This window comes from Dipodomys spectabilis, unplaced genomic scaffold (assembly GCF_019054845.1).
Source record: "Dipodomys spectabilis isolate Male_0828 unplaced genomic scaffold, ASM1905484v1 ptg000096l, whole genome shotgun sequence".
Classification (NCBI taxonomy): domain Eukaryota; kingdom Metazoa; phylum Chordata; class Mammalia; order Rodentia; family Heteromyidae; genus Dipodomys; species Dipodomys spectabilis.
In genome coordinates this window covers 5256724-5274117 of record NW_024870773.1, presented here as the reverse complement: position 1 = coordinate 5274117, position 17394 = coordinate 5256724, and positions in this window count along the sequence as shown.

The following is a 17394-nucleotide window of genomic DNA, read 5'->3' as shown; positions in this document are numbered from 1 at the left end:
ATTTCTTATCCAAAGTAGGTAGGTTCTGAAGCAATGCATTTGGCAAGAAAAATGTGCAATTTTCTAAGCTTGTAGTTACCAATCAGTAATAGAGGCAAAATGATAAGAGTAATGCTGGTAATAATAACTGATCATGAATACAAGTGGCATAATATACAGGGCTGATGTAGGAATAGATATGGTACAAAGGTATTCCACAATGCAAAATATGACCCTGAAAATAAGTTGAAAATATGCATATATGCTAAGCCCCTATCCAAAGACAAGAACATTTACTAATGAAGTTTGGCTATCACACTTACCATGTTCTGAAGAATGCATATTATCAAGTTCCTTTCAGCACCAAACAAGCACAGGGTAGAAGGTGACTGTGAATTAAGAGCTTTCGTGATTCTGTACTGGTTCTGGGACGTGAACTGAAGACCTGAATGTTGTTCCTTACTCTACTGCTCTATTTCTTGGTGTTTGATGGTTAAGTGAGAAAGAATCACATGTGGATTTCTGCCCAGGCTGACTTTGAAATCAAACCTTCAGATCTCAGCCTCCTGATTAACTTGGATTACAGAATTGAGCCACCAATGCCTTGCTAAGACATGTTTTTGTGAATGAGTTGCCAAGGCTGGCATTAAACTGTTAATCTTCGAAGTTTAGAGGAGCCAGAGTTCTGAGCATCTTAGGATCATAAGTCACGCATTTGGCTTGATTTTGAGCCAGTTTCTTGCCAATAGATACTGATGGGAAAACTCTTTCTGTAACTAGTATGTGAAAGGCAGCCCAGTGCAGTAAACGCTAGTTTGTAATCAGTCATAATTTGTGTAGAGCAATATTCCAATAAAAATGATTAAGAAGCTTCACCTTTCTGCATTTCTAGCACGGGGGATGTAGAAGTTGGAGCACCAATGATGTCATTATCTCTGATATGAGTTTCCGCAATATAGCATTAAAACACAAATATTCAAAGTAGGAAAATGTAAAACAAGCCAAAATGATACGATTCACAGGAACTTAATAAATACAAAAGAATCCTTTTATTTGACCCTATCACGTTTCTCTTTACCTTATGGACCAAGTAACAAATATTCATCTTTTTAGATATTTTAATTAATACAGCCATAAACACAAACTACAACTAAACTCTAAAACATAACTTTCCTCATTTTCAAACCTACTCTATATTCCTCTTCAGCTTGAGCAAGTAGCATCCCAAAAGTGTGAACAATAACTAGTCTTAGACTCCAATTAAATCATTTTTATTCTAATGATTCTTATCAGTTTTGGGGACATGAGAAAGGGCTTCTGTGTATTCAGGGTGAACTAGGACCCAAGCCCCAACAAAAATTTTAAATTTAGAAATCCCCAACTGACATAAAACTTGATTTAGATAAAAGTCAAATTTTTAGAAATGGAAAATAACTTTAGGATTTTATTGTTCAATTATCTACATTGTTTTTCTTCTGCAATCCATGAGTTTTAGTAGCAAGCATTTTTCTGAAAATTATACAGTTAAAATATTGCATAAGGACAAAGAAAACTGTGCCTGGCTCCAGTGACACGCCTGAACTCCTAGCTACAAGGAGGCTGAGATCTGAGGATCACAGTTCAAAGACACCTGGCTCTGGATAATCAGTGAGTCATATCTCCAGATCACCACTGGAAAGCCAAATGCGAGATTGTGACTCAAGAAGTAGAGCCAAAGCCTTGAACACAAACATTCATGGAAAGCATCCAGGCCACCAGATTGAGCCACATGAAAGGCATTATAAAATGCAAACAAGGCTGATATTTGCATTGGCATTGTTGGGATCTCACTCTGTCGAAGGCACCCACCATTTTGTACAGTTCTGCTGAAGTGCTTACAAGATGATTGCTAAAGGGGTTTTGATCCCCTCAGGTCTGACTTACGATTCTAAGTTACAATGACTCTCTGAGGGTGAGTTACTCCAGAAAAGACTTTTGTATGAAAGATGGTTAACTTTCTGAACTTCTAGTACCTGATCAGTGATGGGTGAATGTAATAGTAGTAATAGTGAAGAAAGAAAACCACGGATAATGTATAAAAGTGGCATGTACTTCAGGACTGATATGGAGAGAGATAAAATAAGTTCTGTAACATTAGCCAAAAACATAAAATATGACATATGGGACTAAAATGATAAAAATATGAATGAAAATTTGGATATGTGTCCAGCATTCCAGTATTCTATATTTACTAATAAATATATATCACACTTAATGCTTGATAAGAAATGTACGCATTATACTGCCCATGTAATTGTAACCCCTCTGTACAGCATGTTCACAAAAAAATTAAATTAAATTAAATATATATATATATATATATATATATATATCACACTTGCCATCTTATGAAAAGGAACATATCTACTTCATTTTAACAACAACCAAAAAAAAATAACAGGATTCAAGGAGTGAGTAACTGTGACTTAAGTCTAGTCTGTGTTGGGTGTTCTGGCCTGGGTATTGAACTTGGAACATGAGTGCTGTCCCAGAGCTTTTTTCTTCCCCTTGATTCACAGCTTCATATCTGGCTTTGGTGATGGCTGATAAGGGTATTGGGACTCTCTAGCCTGGACTGGCTTTAAACTGTGATCTTCATGTCTTAGAATGGTGAGCAAGTAAGGTCACAGATGTCAGCCTCTTGTAGCTTGCTAAGAAGGGAGATGTGTGTGGAGGGAGGTACTAGGTGTTTGCATGTGTTCATATGTGTGTGTGTGTATCAGTGTGTGCATTCTGGAGAGACTTTTACAGAAATTTGCCAAGGCTGCCATTGATTTTGCTATGTTCTAACTCAATTCAAGAGTAGCTTCAATTCCAATTAGTATGTAATTACAAGACACCCACTTCGCTTGTTTTTGAATGAATTTCTTCCCAGTACATACTGATAGGATCTATCTGTAAAATGTATGTGAAAAGCAGTAACCTGAAGGAATTGCCAGCATTTAAGCAGTCGTAATTTATGTATCATGAGAGTTGAACAAAAATGGTTTGGAAGTTAATCACCTCAGTCTTCCTAGCACCTGGAATGTTGAGTGTTAGGAATCATTATTTCATGGTGTTTGAGACCAGTTTGGGCAAAATAGTATAAACATAAATAGTAAGCAAAGTACATGAAAAACACAAACTGGGCTGGGTGCTGGTGGCTCATGCCTGCAATGCTAGCTACTGAGGAGGCTGAGATGTGAGGGTTACCATTCAAAGCCAGCCCAGACAAAAATGTCTGTGAGACTCTTATTTCTTTTGAACCACCAGAAAACAGAAGTGACCCTGTGGTTCCAAGTGGTAGAACTCTCACCTTGAGCAAAGCACTCAGGCACAGCACCAATGAAGGTCTTGAGTTCAAGGCTCAGGGTTGACAGAAAAACACATCTAAACCAAAGTAAAACAAAGTATCAAAACAAGGTAAAGTGGCATGGTAGACATCAAATCAGCACATTTAAACAAATACCGTCATTATATAAATTCAGATATCTCATAATGTTATAGACTAAGTTAAAGATGTTTATTATCCTAGAAAGGCATTTTAATTTATATACGCAAAACAAAAGGAGTAAATCATCTCTATCAATAGCTTGACAGTTTCCAGAATCTTTTTCAAAACCTAGCTTATATCTTCAACACTTAATAACTCTTATCCCAATAGTCTTATAACTAATAACCATCGCAATCCAATTATACCAATTTTATTGTTATTCCTATTCCTATTATTATTATTATTGTCATTGTCATGACTGTCTGTATTGAGGAGGGAATCCAGGCTTTGTATATATTATGCATGAACTATGACACCAAACTACATCCCCTGACCCAAATGGTTTTTTCACATGTAGAAAACTCAACTGCCCAAACTAATTTAGATAACTATAGAAGTGGAGATATGGAGATGCAATTTTGCTTTTTATTCTTAAATTTTTGTTTCTCAGTGTTTGTCTAAAATGACTAACTCTTAACCACAATGTGTCATTTTAGCTGAGAAATTATTTTTTAATTTATTTTTTATTGTGAAAATACTGTACAGAGGGGTTACAATAACATGGGCAAGATAATGAGTACATTTCTTATCAAGCATTGTAGCCTCCTCCTTTGCTTCCCCTTCCCATCCCTTCCCAGCCTCTCCCTGCCTCCCCAACAATTCTCCCCCCACCACCAAAGTTGTAAAGTTTGTTTTCGACATGACAACTTGTACTTCTCATTGTTGCAACGGGTTCACCTGTATCCTTATTGAAACGACTTGTTTTTCCCCTTCCCCTTGGACATCAAATAGAGTGAAAGCAGGGGTTATACTGTGGGGGAGGGACATACAAAGCAACTACGAAATAATTTTATAAATGTGTTAGAAACAAATGCATGAAAGAAAAAAAACATTTAATTACATATGTTAGGGTTCATTTTCCTAACATCACCTTATCTGACCTTTTCTGCTTGACTCATACATATACTAGACATTGCAAACAGGGGAAACCATGGGACCTATGTTTCTTTGGGTTTGGCTTACTTCACTTAATATAATTTTTTCCAAGTCTTTCCATTTCCTAACAAGTGGGACAATGTCATTCTTCCTGATGGAGACATAGAAATCCATTGTGTATATATACCACATTTTCTTGATCCATTCATCTACTGAGGGGCATCTGGGTTGGTTCCATTTCTATGCTGCAATAAACATAGTTGTGCTGGTAGCTTTAGTGTGGTCTTGTTTGTAAATATTTGGGTAAATGCCCAAAAGTGGGATTGCTGGGTCATAGGGGAGCTCTATGTGGAGTCTTTTGAGGAACCTCCATACTAGTTCTGAGAAATTATTATGAAGATAAAAAGCAGATATTAGTTGAAACCTACTTCTAAGGATACAGAGTACTTGATGAAGAAACTTGATGTGTTTCTCTGTAGTATCATAGCGTGATCCTAGGTACTAAGGAGGCTAAGATCTCTGAATTGCAATGCAAAGCGAACCAGGTTAGGAGAGTCCCAGAAACATTGATCTCCAATTGCACACTGAGAATCTGGAAGTAGAGGTGTGGATCAAGTGCTAGAATGCTACCCTTGAACTCAAAAGTTCAGGGACGGCAACTAGACCCTGACATCAAGACCCAAGACTGGCATAACATACAATCCATGAAGTTCAAAAATGAGAATAAAATAGAACGGGCAGAATGCTGGTTCCCAGCCCTCTGCATACTTCTTTCCTTAGCATGTGTATGTTAGAATTCCTTCAAAAATATATATCTAGAAGTTTCTTATTCAAAACTATTAAGACAAGATTCAGTAGCTATAATCCTAACTACTTGGGAAAAAGAGAGCATTTGAGGCCATTCTCCTAGATGTAAGCAAGACCTCATCTGAATGAAATGCAGTGGATCATCCTTGAGGTCCCAGATACAAGGGGAGCATTGATAGGTATTGATCAAGTTTGAAGGGTGGCCTGAGACAAAATTCCCCAACAAACCTGGTAAAACAACTGACAGAGAAAAGGCTAAGGACTTGGCTTCAGCTTTTGTCATACTCTGATACCCAGGTCTGAACTGGGCTAAGAAGAAACTAACTGTCAGCATCATCTGTAACTGAAAAAGTCCACAACAAAGCCAACTCCCATTAATGTAAGCTTTGGCTCAAACTTCATCGTGCTTGCTCTCAGTGGAATTCATTCTATGCTTTCTCTGTTTGATTTAAAAATCTTTAGTTCTCTTCCATATTCCATTCCAAACCAGCACTTTCTTTAAAAAACATCTCCATCTTGTTTATCCCATGGGTTCTTTCCTCATGTATAAATATCTTATACTCTTCTGCCGCCATTCCCTTCCTGTTGAATTCTTTCTTCTAGGATATCTGCCTATCATCCCTCCTTTCTCCCAATTTTGCCTTTTCCGTTGATTTACAGATAAATCACAATTAACAAAATTACAGAGAGTTCAAAAGTATTATTTTTGGAAGAGTACTAAGTGTGGAATCCTTATGTGGACATATTAGTGGAAAGAGACTGTTTCAGATGACATATATCTTCTCTCCCACATAGGTTTCTTTCTGAATTAATTTGGTTAAAATGACACTGGGGAGAACCCCATGGTATCCCTCTCTATATTCAGAAATTTTCAAGACTCAGTATTCGAAATATGAATAGACCAGAGTTTGGACACTTATTTCTCCTCATGTAGCCTGTGAAGCAATCGATTTTGTGAGAGACTGAACCTACTGGACACCTCACCTACATAGTAAACATCACAGCCAAAAATGAAGGTAGTTGTTCAGAATTCACATCAATGTTTCTCTTCGTTACCTGAAGCTGTTTGGATTCTTCTACTAAATTAAATGGACAGGAACATCTGTTGGGAAACCTTATGGAGTTTGCCATCCTACCTGACATTTCGGGAGAAGAGACCGCATCAAATTGAGATAGAAGGGATGAGGTGATATCAGCAGTACAAGGGTGGATATGGATAGCTGAAGCTAAGAGATCACGTGGATGCTGCTCAGTGTCCACTGGTCACTTGCGAAGATCCAAGCTTGTTTACAGACAATTCCCTGGAAACCCCAAGATTCTAATAGGTGGTGATAGACTAGGTGGAAGAATGATGTCATCCGTTAGAGCAGTTTAAGGGCATGATAGCCAACCACAAGCTCAGATTGTGAACCAGAGAACAGGATTGGGTAAGACCTCTAACAACTCCTGAGTGGTTGAGCTTGGGGAATTGATGTCTACAAGTCAGATATGGCATTTGCTTTCCCATCGGTTCTTAAGTTGCGGATATCATCTCATTGTTTCTTGTGTTTGTGAATAAAGTTGTACATGCTCATAGTAAATATTGTAATTAGACCTTCTCTATGCAGTTAATATACTTGGGGAAGAAGGACAGGGACTTTCAAAATAGTTGTGATAACCTCTCTCAATCACTGAACTTTGCTGAACTTTCAAACTCCACAGGAAGAATCAAAAAGCTCTTATGACCTGGTTGAAGAGTGGAGTGCATTTCACTGAGGGCACCTTGTAGTGTATGTTGTGCTGCTAGTACTTCCTGTGACGATTTTTGTACTTGAGATGTCTGAGCAGGGCTTGACTGATCCAGTTTGTACTTGGACCTCTCTTCTTATCTTTTTTCTGTACCAACCTTTGGCATTTTTCTCAGACAAACTTTGGGTTTTCATTATTTCTTATTATTTTGATGTTTGCTGGTCCTATGCCTTGAACTATGATTTGGGCACTGTTCTAGGACTTTGTTTTGCTCAAGGATTAAATTTTAATACTTTAGTAACCATTTCTTCTGTTTGGTTGTTAATTGAAGTTAAGCGAGTCACATGGAAATGAGTGATATTGATGTATTCATAAAATGTTTTATTTGTTGGAACTTCGGTGCAACTAATAAGAATAATAAAACTTTAAAAAAAAAAGTCTGACAAACTTCCCTGCCTTGCCTGACTTGCAACTAATATCTTCAGATCAGAATCTCCAGCATGTCGGTGATGATAGGTGTCAGTTCTATGTTTCCTGGTAGTATTGCATTGTTAGGTTTCTGGATGTCAACAGCTTCAAGCAGCATGTTTTGTAGCACTCTCAGGCTTTGAAAAATGGCCTCGGCTCATTAGAATAAACGCCAGAGAGGACGAAGGTCCAGGGGCCCTCAGAACTTTCTTCTTACTGTGTTTGGACACATTTATTTACCCACCATTTTTACCTGTGATTCTGGGCCATGCAGACACCCACCCTCTGGGACTTTGATATACCAGAAGCTTAATGGACAGTTTGTTTCTTTTCCTAAATATGAAACGAGTGTGGCAGTTATGGTAGACTTCTTCCTCTTATTAACATCCACTATGCAATCTTGGACCTCTGTCATTCTGTATCTGCCAGGCCCACAAAGAAAGTCAGGGAAAAATGGAGAGTAAAATAGAGACATGACTGGAGGAACACAGGGAAAGTGAGAGGCAGGAGAAGAGATATTTCTGTGGAGGTTAATTTTGACTTTTTTCAAATTTTCTTTTACTTTCAAAACAACGTTTTTCCTTTTTTTCTACCTTTATAATGATTTTTGTTTTAAATATAGTGTACAGAGGGGTTACAGTTCGAAGAGCAAGGTAATGAGTACATTTCCTATCGAGTGTTGTAACCTCCTCCTTTGTTTATCCTCTACCATCCCTCCTCTCTCCACCTCCCCGACTCCAACCTCCCTCTCAAGTTGTAAAGTTCATTTTCAAAATAGAGTCTTGTACATCTCATTGTTACAATGGGTAATCCTGTATCCTTATTTCAGCATTTTGTTATTTCCTTTCCCCTCCCCAACTTATAAAATATATATAAAAGAGGCAGGGCACGACATCAAATACAGTAAAACAAGGTTTATACAATGGGGAAATCACATACAAAAGAAGCACAATTCAAATAAGCTAAAAACAATAGCAAGAAAGAAAAAATGAGTTGTTTCCATTTCTTGGGGTTCATTTCACTTATATGTTCACATGTACTTAGTTTTTGAACTTTTTTGCTTGTCCTAGACTTGTACTAGTTATTGCAAGTAAGGGAAACCATCAAACCTATGTTTCTTTGGGCCTGGCTCATTTCTCTTACAACTGTCTTTTGTATTAAAACTTATACAATTCAGCTCTTTTGTTCTGAAACTTCTATCCACTGTAAACACTTAAAAGGGTAAAAGTCCCCAAAATGAATATTTAAAAACTTTCTTTCGTCAAAAATCTTATTTATGCCATTGGTTAGTATGCTTCTCTTGTATGGATTTCTTTTAAGAGGTTATATTTTATCCATGCATTTAGATTCATTTTTATGGAATCGAACACTATTCATTTATAGTGTGTGAAAGGGTATGTTTATATCTATTATTAGATACATAATGTATATATATATATATATAGTTTTGCATAGCTATATATACAATTATATATGTATAGTAGTTACCATATATATATTTATGTATATCTATATAAAATGTCACAACAAATTTTGGGTCACAACTACAGTGTAATTTACACCTTTCTTTGGCAGACATGTTCAATTGTTTACAAGAGTGCAGTAGACTTGGTTGCTGGTTTGCTTTTGGACTTTTGTCCTGGTGTCTTAGTAGCTGTGCAACTAGCCATATAGGCTTTTCTCATTGTTTTAACCAGGTTTGAACTGACATCCTAGCAGCGATGCTTAGATTTTCTGTTTTTTCTTTTGAAATGCTGTTTTCAACCTCTTGATCCATAGCTACACTTCTAATGACATGTGACTGTTAGTTTGTGTTTTCATAATTATATTATCATTAAGTAGTTGTACAAAAAGCCTGCCATTCATCAAAGCAATATTTGAAGAACGGTGAACAAACTTTGCCACTTTCCTATCCTGCCACTAACTTTAAAAGAAAAAAATATTTAAAAAACAGAAAAAAAGAAAGAAAAGTTGATTTTATTAAAAAGAAACAACAACCCATCACTAAATTTTTGAGCACAGGTACTGTTTTAGGTGGCGCTGTACACACAAATGTAAGGAACACATTTTCCATCCAGCCCACCACTGTTAGGATTGTGTGTGCTTTCTATGCCCTGGTTACTACTTCTCCTGTGACTTTTCTTCTCACTACTCAGTACGACTCCTTGGGCTGTGATAAAGTGAGTGAGTTTCTGATCATTTGTATGAGTAAGAGCCACACTGTTTGGAAGAAATCTTTTCTGCTCAGTACTTTGGCAGCAAGAGCTGAACAGAGGAAGCATTTACCAGATGTTGGCTACAGGATAGGAATCCATGAGTGATTTCTAAAAGTGATGACAGAGGGACATGCAAGACAAGAGGCCAACTCTGATGCCACAGATATTTTCTGTAGCCTTGCCCCTAAGACCATAGAGCAACATATCCCAAAGTGACCAAGTTAGGAGGGAAGAGTATCCCAACACAAGAAGAAAGACCTGACACATACTCAGAGCTGCAGGATGCTTAATGGCCATTGGGTTGACTCTTTTCTGGCTTTTTTGTTCCCAATGGATAAAATAGTAATGGTCCCTGTCAGTTTATCACAGTTGCACATATTGTATCTGAATGCACTACTCGCAACTAGATGTGTACTGGTTACCAGTCAAGCACGAAGTTAATTCTTTTCCTTTATACTTATAGCCTCTGAATTCTAGGCTGCAGTCTCACCTACTGTAAGGTATTACTGTGTGTTTGCATGGGCTCCCTCAGGTACTAGAGTTTGGATTGGCAACATGGGCTATGTCCTTGAACTCTATGGATCAAGCCTTCTGGTCCAATAGTGGAGCCACACCTCTGTTTCAAATGGATGCACTTCTGTATTTCATTTTCATCAGAGCACCTGGGACTTACCTTGGCATCACTTAAGCAGACTTTTTATTTCTGAGGACCTCTCTTCTTTTTTAGGATTTTGTTTCCTTCTTGGTTGGATTTGTGACAGGCTTGTGGCTGCAGTTCAAGTTCTGGGTCTTGTCCCTGAATTCTTTTTCTTAAGACTAGTGCTTTGACATTTGAGCCACAGTTCCAATGCCTGCTATTTGCTGGTTCTTTGGAGATCAATGTCTTAATGACTTACCTGCACACATGGACTCTCTTGGAATAGTGATCCTCAGATCTTAGGCTCCTATTCAGCTGTGATGACATAGGTGAGTCACCACCCACTCCTCTTCCAAATCCTCTCATTTAAGATTCCTGACAAATATGGTCCCTATAGTTTGGGATCCCATGCTATGGGACCTTCTAACAACAAAAGACTGATTTTATTGTTGTAAGCTATGTGAGTCTTTCTCACTTTAAAAATGTTGGCTTCTGATTTTCCAGCCAGCATATTTCTATGTCTTTAGAAGGAATTCTACCTTTTTTTATCCTGGACCTCAGTCTTGAACTCAGGACATGGACAATGTCCCTGAGGTTTATTTTTAATCCAGTGTCCTACCACTTGTACCACAGCTCTACTTCTGGTTGTTTTTGGTGCTTAGTTGGGGCTAAGTCTAGGGACTTTCCTGGCCAGCCTTGCTTCACACAGCAATCCCCAAATTTCAGGCTTCTGAGTTCGTAGTATTACAGATATGCGCCACCAAACCTTGGCTGTGAAAACATTCTTTTACCTCTCAGTAGACCTGCTTCCACACAAAGTGCTGCACATTGCCATACCCTGTGGAAATTTGCTTGTGTTGTCATGTAAATTCTACATTGTTCAATATAACTGAGTTTGTTCTCCTCCCAAGTAAGTGATTTGATAGCAAATCTGAAATGCAAGCCAAATTTAGGTTTTTCTTTTCTGGACTATTCATGACCCACTTCATGTCCATTCAGACCTCTTTGTAAACTGGGGCATTATGAGCCTACCCAATATTTTCCTACATTCCAAAAGATTTATGATATAAATTCAAGGTAAATATGCTTGCTTATAAGTTGTCAAACTCTATTATGATAACTCTTTGTTCCTTTTCTCATAAGCAAGTTCCACTAGTAACCTTTTCTAATTAGGGATGAATTTTTATAGTTGTTCGTGTGTGTTTATGGAAGATTGTTAGAATATGACTTTGTTTATTCTGTTAAAGTTCATAGTCTGCCTATGGGCCCCTTTATTGATTCTTTATTCATTATTCAAAGCTCTGAGTTTTCTATTCGTTTATGGAGTAGTAAAATCTTTGTGGACACTCCTGATGGTGACTCTGAGGTCATTCAGAAGTGAGAAAGGTGTTAGGCACTGGCAGCTCATGGTTGTAGGACAAGCTCCTCAGGAGGCTGAGACCTAGGGATCACCATCTATGTCAGGTTCATAAAGAAATCCTTGAGACTCTAATCTCCTTTTAAGTAGCTAAAAGCCAAGAGTGAAACTGGGGCTTAAGCAGAAGAGCATTGGCCTTGTGTGGAACTGCTAAAGGCCATAGCTTTGGTGCTGAATTCTGGCCCCTATAAGCACACCAGTGTAAAGAAGAGAGGTGTTTTCTTGAAGGAAATAATCTCTGATAGCTGATAACACTGAATTATGTTCCTCAAAGAATGAATTTGATCGATAGTATTCTCAAGAAATATTTTTAAATGTAATTAGTTATTTTTTTGACAATGTCCTTCCACCCATACTCTATCTCCTTCTCCTCCCACTTTCCTAACTATTCTTAGTACTGCCCACCCAGTATTCCTTCACCTGCACCTTGAACTTGCAGAAAGGCTCAGGCCAGAACTCTGTTTCATGGAGTGTGACCAACTGCACCAGCATAGATGCTACACAACATGGTTGGAAATGGCACTGGAAGAAGATTTATCTCCTGTGCTTTATAACTAGGAATGGTTGGGAAGGTAGACTCCACCTCGTTTTGTCTCTCAGCCCCTTGTGATATTTGATCGTGTCCACTCACAAAGTCTGATTCCTTTGCCCAGAAGGAGTGGTTGGACACCAGGGACATTTGTAATCTCTGACATCTTCAGAGTCTGGTGCCTCTAAAAGACACTGTGAGTCTTTGCCTCTAGTGGGATCCCAGACAACTGCTGCCTCTCTCTAGACGAGTAGAGGGGTGCTATAGCCTTGGTTATTTGTAGTTTAATTGAAGTAGTACACCTTGCTGACATGGACATGGGAGTTGAGTAAACGAATGGTACTTGGTCAGTCCACATTTTGGCTGGAGTTCACGCGGCTCTAGTTCAGTGGGCCAGGCCTTAGCTTGGCCATTGGTGTCAGCATAACCTGGAATCCTTGCCTCCTCTTTGTGAAGTTTCTACCCCAGTTATATATATGATTCTCCCATGAATCGTTTTTGATAACTCACAGCTATAAGAGTTGTGTACTGAATCACATGTGTGTGTGTGTGGGGGGGGAAATGGGTGAGTGGAGGGTGTTGTGGATATTGTGTTCTAGTAGTGGGGATAGAAGCCATGTGTGTTCCCTGAAGGCTGGGTCTTTAACACTTGAGTCACAAGTCTACTTCTGGCTTTTGGCTGGTTAACGTCACATAAGTGTAACAAGGATTACCCTATCCAACCTCGCAAAGTCACCGATTCTGTTTTCAGCCTCCTATTTACCTTGGATGCTGTATGTGAGCTCTCAGTGTGTCTCCTACAGGGGTTGAGCTGGTGGTTTATGAGACATATCGCTATTATCTACAGGAGAATGGTTTGCACTTCTCAAGATCCACTAAGCCTACCATCCAACTGATTTAACTGTTGTTCTTTGAATATGGACATCATATTTCATTTCCCCCTTCTGTTGTGAGGCTGACTCATGATTCTTCTACAAAACCTAGAGATTTTCTCCTTTCTGGCCTTCATTTTCCTTGATGAATCTTTTCCTTCCTATGGGTTAGTCCTGCTGCCTCTTCCTTGTTCTCCCATAGCGCACTATTTTCTTTTGCCAGCAAAGCTTTTGATGCCTAACAATACTTGAAAAGAACACAAGTTCAGTTATATGGGAAAAGACATATGTTTTATTAATCATTTATTAATTGTACCATGTTGCATTGTTCCCTTTGAAGAACTATTAAAATATTGAAAGCGAGAATTTTAGTTTACTTTAACTATGAAGCTAGGTGAAAATATCAATACATTTGTATATGTTTATGTAGTTTCTATAACGCTTATGATATACAGGGGATTAAAGCAAAATTGGATAGTGGAAATGGGACTCACAGTCTTAAAGGTATTATATGGCATAGCCATAGTATTGGGCAATCTCCATGTCTATTTGTCTCTGGTGGAAGAATGGGATTTTCCCCACAAAGGTGTTTTTGGCAGCCTTGTCCCGCTCTTGCTGAGCCCGTCTTTTCATGGCTTCCCGCTCTGGCCTCACCTCCTTGCTGATGGGATCTGACTCTACTGGCCCAGGAACATGGGATTTCCTCCATGGAATGGGTTGCAAGCTGAAGTCTTGTAGGACATATTGGTGTGGAGGCTTAGGTATTGAGGTGAGCTTGGTGGCAGTAGTGTTCCACCGAGATGTGAAGGGTGAGGTTTCGTACCGTGCAGGCCTACTAGAAAGAACAGACTGGGGACGTTTGTTGATTGCCCCCACAGTGGAATTGCTGATAATAGGCCGAGGTGGTTTGATGGCAGCAATCAGACATGAGTTGTCAGTAGCTGGTTGGGCTGCATTGACTGGAACCGGCTGGGCTGTGTTAGGAAGAGGCCGGGCAGAGTAAGCTCCAGTGGGTCTCCTGGAGGCCAGAGACTGTGGCCTGCGAGAAACAGGTCGAACTCTAGGCTTCTCTGGGGAGAGAAAAGGCAAAGGCACCAACTTGACCTTTCCAGGTGGAGGCAGCAGCTCACTCTGGCTTGGGGAGGGACACTGGTTTTCTGCACTGCTCTTTGTTTTGTTTACTCGAAATTTCTGAGGACTTTTAGAAGGCAGCTTTGATTGAGTCTCAGTTGAAAATCTGGTGTCTTTGGAAGTGTTGGCCTGTCCCAAGGCCCTGGAAGTAGGTAGCCCCGTTTTCTTCCCACTCTTGTCACCCAGTGCATGAAAAACCTGCACTGACTCCATCATGTGCATGGCTAGGTGGCTTCGAGGCTTTCTCAAGGCCTCTTCGGAAGGCTCAGGTTCCTTTCTCTTATGCCTTTCCTTTGTAGTGCTTGTCTTCTGTGTTTGCACTTGGTTCTCTGACCCTTTGGTTGTTCCAAAGCGCTTCCTGTTGGTTTCTCTAAGCTCTTTGTTCTTTTGCTGCCCCTGGGTCTTCGTTTTGCTGATGCTGCTGTGTGGTGTTTGTGACCTTTTCTTGGTAGAAGGCCTGCATAGATTTCCAGTGTCACTGGGTGGGAGAGTGCACACTACTGCTTGTTCCTCCAAGTGCTTCTCTGGATTCTGGCGCTGGACTTTGGCCTTGGGAGCTTCATCAGCAAGCTCAAGGCCTTCATGCTTGTTCTTTCCTGGTTGCACTGAGGGACCTTTGCTGACAATTGAGTTCTTCATTTGCAGGCTCCCTTGGAGGCTTCCCATATTTTGGGGTTGGGTTGTTGTGTCAACTCTCAATTGTATAAGATCTATCAATGAATTAAAAATTAAAGTGAATTGACACTAACATTCAATGTTAGATTAAAGTGAATCCAAATAGTATGATTACCCTCCCCCAGCATAGAAATTTCAGCAAGAGCAATGTTCCATTTAATTCCCTTTTCAAAGATGTCTAGTTCTTCAAGGCTCAGGCTGATCTTTTCTAAAATGACCAAATCACAGGCCTGTATTCCTTGGTCCAACTGACTCATGCATGCCAATCATTGGGGAATGTGGTAGATTGTTCAAGGAAGTTATGAAGATCCTGCCATGCTACAGAGATCTGAGAGACATCCAAAGGCTTTGAACTGTTTGATTGAAATTCTCGTAAACATTTACCTCCCTTTTGTTTCTGGTTTAGAGTTGGAATCAAGTCCTAGAAAATGGGACTGATAATGACCCAGCAATCCCACTTTTGGGCATTTACCCAAATGATCACAAACAAGGCCACACTAAAGCTACCAGCACAACTATGTTTATTGCAGCATTATTTACCATAGCTAAGACATGGAACCAACCCAGATGCCCCTCAGTAGATGAATGGATCAAGAAGATGTGGTATATATACACAATGGAATTCTATGCCTCCATCAGAAAGAATGACATTGCCCCATTTGTTAGGAAATGGAAAGGCTTGGAAAAAATTATATTAAGTGAAGTAAGCCAGGCCCAAAGAAACATAGGTCCCATGGTTTCCCTTATTTGCAATATCTAGTATAGGTATGAGTCAAGCGGAAAAAGTCAAATAATGTGATGTTAGGAAAACGAAACCTCAAATATGTATTTTAATGTTTTTGTTTCTTTCATGCATGTGTTTCTAACGCATTTATAATATTATCTCTTTGTTGCTTTGTATGTCCCTCCCCCACAGTGTAACCCCCGCTTTCACTATATTTGATGTCAGTATAACATGTGGAGGAGATGGGGACAAACAAGTCGTTTAAGGATTCAGGTGGACCTGTTGCAACAATGAGAAGTACAAAATGTCATGTCAAAACCAGCTTTACAATGTCGGGGGGGGGGGGAGGGGTGGTATGATTGGGTGGGAGGGAGGGGGGAGGCTGGGAAGGGAGGTGAAGGGTAAACAAAGGAGGAGGCTGCAATGCTTGGTAAGAAATGTATGCATTATCCTGCCCATGTAATTGTAACCCCTCTGTACAGTATGTTCCCAAATGAAATTAAATTAAATTAAAAAAAAAAAAAAAAAGAAGAAAAAAAAAAAAAAAGAAAATGGGACTGATTTTGGATTGGAATTATGATTGAAATGTGCCAAAGCTAGGTGGATCGTTGCTTTCCCTGGATTTAGCACTTACCTTCCTGCAGGCCTTGGCCTAGTCTGGAATGTCTGGCTGACACAATGTGAGGAAAGGAGGCCTCCATGCTAAGGCCGCGTCCATCTTCTGGATAGTCTCCATGAATTCCAAGAAATGAAGGAAAAGGTTAGTCCCCTGCAAGTGAGATGTCCCACCTTCTCACCAACCAATGAAACAGGTCTCTGCCAACACTATGCGTGTGCTCCTGTGGGCCCACCTTTGGACCATGGACTAGACCCTGTGTTTCAGATGGGTTCTGAATGCTCTAGCTATCAATGGTGACAATGTGATGACATTGTTTCTTTCCATGTTTTACTTTAGACATTCATTATAAGGAATATAAAAGTAAAAGTGATTGAAAGAACATGAAACATGTCAGCCTTGCAGTGTGAGTCAATGTTTGAGCATGTTTTTGCTATTCTCTTGGCTCTGGGTTCAAACCCACTCATTCCCCTAGGAGGTAAGCAAAACAGTAGTGGAAAGCCAGGCTTTCTCTTAGTGGGTAGTCAATTCTTGTCCCAACCTGGAAGTAATACCTGTTTTACATTGAAACATTGAACAGCAAGGAATGTTTTCTGTATTCTCTTTTTGAATTTTTCATTGGGTATGTGTGTGTGTTTGTGCGTGTTTAGGGGTTTGTTTGTGTGTAAGTATACATAACTGCACATGAACTTAGAATTTTAGGATTCCTTATGGAATCTTACTCTTTCTTGACCCTTTTCCTCTAGTTTTAGTGTTTTTGTGCTCTTACGCACTTGGACCAATCCTGTATCTTTAGATTTTGGCTGGTTAAGAGACAACAAGAATCACAAGGACATGTGTGCCAGGGTTAGCTTTGATTATCAATGCTCAGATCTCAGCCTCCTGAGTATCCAGTTTTCCAGGCTAATTATTAGCCACTTGCTCCCAACAAGTAAAAACTTTACGTGCACAGAAAGGATATATTCTCAGCATTGTTGCATTTAACCGCATCTATGTATAATAAAACTATAACTGCTACTCCCCCGAATTTATTGAGTTATTTTCCAAAATACTCATATTAATAGATCAATGAACTAGATTGGTTCCCTTTCAGTGTTTTTTCAAGGGATAACAGCATAGCCTCCGTGTATTTACCTGTGTTCTTCTAC